General features: G+C 53.4%; 1 protein-coding gene across 1 annotated transcript in view; it reads left to right on the forward strand.

Moving 5' to 3' along the window:
• Positions 1 to 986: 986 nt before the first annotated feature.
• Sfxn1 (sideroflexin 1) overlaps positions 987 to 2,634 on the forward strand; it is a 38,640-nt gene continuing 36,992 nt past the window's right edge. The window contains exon 1 of the mRNA XM_031358376.1: positions 987 to 1,076. The gene's annotated coding sequence lies outside the window, so the exon portion shown is untranslated. The remainder of the gene's footprint in view (positions 1,077 to 2,634) is intronic.

A 2,634-nucleotide genomic window follows, 5' to 3' on the forward strand; every position in this document is an offset into this window, starting at 1 on the left:
CCACCCCCCGACATTTTTTCCGCCTGGTCTGACATGTCTGTTTGGCTGAATGGAATTCCTCATTTACCCTGGTATAGACACGTCCTTTCTTTTTTCCCTTTGCTCTGTGCCAAATTTTGTAACTGTAGGACAATCTATTCCTTCAAAGTGTTTTGGCTGTGTGGGCTCTCTATTTTCTCACATACATTTTACGGTCACCTTGTTGGGACACACACACACACACACACACACACACACACGCGCGCGTAACCCAAATTCAATTCGGAATCTCATTGCTGGTAGAGGTAATTTGGGGGAGAATTTGTGTCCTTATAAAATGGAATTTTTCACCTGGCAGTGGTGGCGCGCGCCTTTAATCCCAGCACTTGGGAGGCAGAGACAGGTGGATTTCTGAGTTCGAGGCCAGCCTGGTCTACAGTGTGAGTTCCAGAACAACCAGGGCTACACAGAGAAACCCTGTCTCGAAAAACAAAACAAAACAAAACAAAAAAAGGAATTTTTCTACCTGTGCACAGAATGCAATTCGTCATTTGTCGTATTGTGCTGGCCTTTAAAATGCATCCGAGATTCTGTGCATCTCTCTACATAGTCCAACCTGGTCTAACCAGGTCCAACCTGGCTAAGCTTATGATCCTCCAGAAAAGACCTCTGGTCTGCATCTCCTCTAATGATCCCATCTTTTTCCAGCAGCCAGTGAAGTTGGCACTAATACTGTTTTTCTTATAGCGTCGGCTGTGCCAAGCGCCACGTTTTAAGAAGCATCAGCCCAAATGAATGGAGCAGCAAAGATGATGGGTTGTCTTCTAGAGGAAACTACATGGAAAAAACAGTGGCATTGGCTCGGGCCGCGGCTAGGACGAACTTAGGCCTCTTCAGCGGGGCCAGAAGCAGGAGCGCAGGCACAAGGGGCGTGCGCAGACCGCGGAGCCCCGCAGCCAAAGCCGTGAGTGACACCGAGGCAGAGGCAGGAACCTCTGGGCGGGGCCGCGCGTCGGGAGCGCGCGTCGTGGCGCTTCCGGCAGCGGGAGGCGGGCGCCAAGCGGGCCAGAGCGGCGCGGGTGGCGGCCGGGGAGGCGGTGAGTGGCTGGGGGCTGCGGAGCGCGCGCGGGGAGCCGGGGGCGCGCGGGATGGCGCGGTCTCGGGGGCTGCGGGGGACCCACTAGGTCCGCTGTGCGCGCTGGGGTATGCCTGGGGCGGGGACCTGCGCCCGGGGACGTCGTGGGTCCTCAGCTCTTGCCTGCGGCTAGGGAGGCCCTAGCATGGAACTGATCTCGTGGAACGGATGTGAAAGGGGCGCATCACGCACCATGCCACACGTCCCTAGTCACCGCGTGACGAAACGTGCTGGGTGCAGGCGGCCAAGATGGCTGCCAGGGGACTGTCTCCACGAGGATGCGCGCGCGCAATTGCCAGGTGACCAGGTGGCTCTTAGTAGCTGGGACCCGGAGGTCGGCGAGGAGACCACCCGGTGGCCGACCTCCAGCTCTTAATGTCTTCAAGGGACCGAAGTGTCCCAGGTGGACCCATGGGACCCGCACCCTCAGCTCCCACATCGTGTTACTACTTACTGATCATCTCAGGTCCAACCGCCCCAGAATGACAATGACCACACTAAGGTCTGTGCCTCCAGGGTTAGATCTCTGTCTTTCGTGTTCATCCAATGCTGCCAAATCCATAATCCAGATTTGAAAACTGAGGCTCAGAAGTTGAGTAACTTGCCGAAAGTGTCACAGCTGGCCAGGGAATCCAGGCAATCCGAGTGTGTGTGTGTGTGTGTGTGTGTGTGTGTGTGTATAATTTCCACCTGTGCACCCCAGTGAAGATCTATTGGATCTACCTCGTGGAAAAGTGTAGTTCTGCAGGACTTAAGAGTTTGGGCATTTACCCAGGGCCCTTTCTTTATAGTTTTCTCACACTCCCGATCCCTCCTCTGCTGCACCTATTTTGGATGCCTCTAATCAGCAGCTCTCAACTGTGGTCACGTACCAGATCCTTGCATTACGATTCATAACAGTAGCAAAATTATGGTCATGAAGTAGCAACGGAATAATTTTATAGTTGGGGGAAATCACTAAACCATAAGATGCTATATTAAAAGCTACAGCATTGGGAAGATTGAAAACCACTGCCTAGATTTTTCTCCCTGACCCTGCTCCAGGCAGAGGCGGGAGTAGTGGAGGCAAACGCTCAGGTAAAGAAGGGGACTTTGTGGCTCTCAGAATGGTAGGTTCAGGCTTGCTATGTGAAGAGAGCTGTTTGGAGGACAAATGGAAGTTCAGCAGGAAGTCCCAGTCCCTCAGGACACCTTTCCTCCCCTCTGGACCTGGGTTGTCACATCCACAGGATTAACAGTGTTTGGGAAGAGTTTATTAGTTCCCACCCAGCTCCGATAAGGAATTGCTCCATCTGTGTACGCAAGGGTTATGTGAAGGGTGCAGCCAAAGGTCTGCAAAATGGAGAGAGTGCAGTTAGTTTTCTGTAAAAGTTTGGTGAAACACCCTCCACCCTCACCCCCACCCCAGGTATGCAGCAAAAGCTTCTGGCTGAGAGGAAACATCCCCTTTCCCCTCCTAACCTCCCGCCAAGAAAGCTGTGAGGACAGCTAGGCCAAAAGGACTCTCGTGTGTGTGTGTG

This window comes from Mastomys coucha, unplaced genomic scaffold (assembly GCF_008632895.1).
Source record: "Mastomys coucha isolate ucsf_1 unplaced genomic scaffold, UCSF_Mcou_1 pScaffold7, whole genome shotgun sequence".
Classification (NCBI taxonomy): domain Eukaryota; kingdom Metazoa; phylum Chordata; class Mammalia; order Rodentia; family Muridae; genus Mastomys; species Mastomys coucha.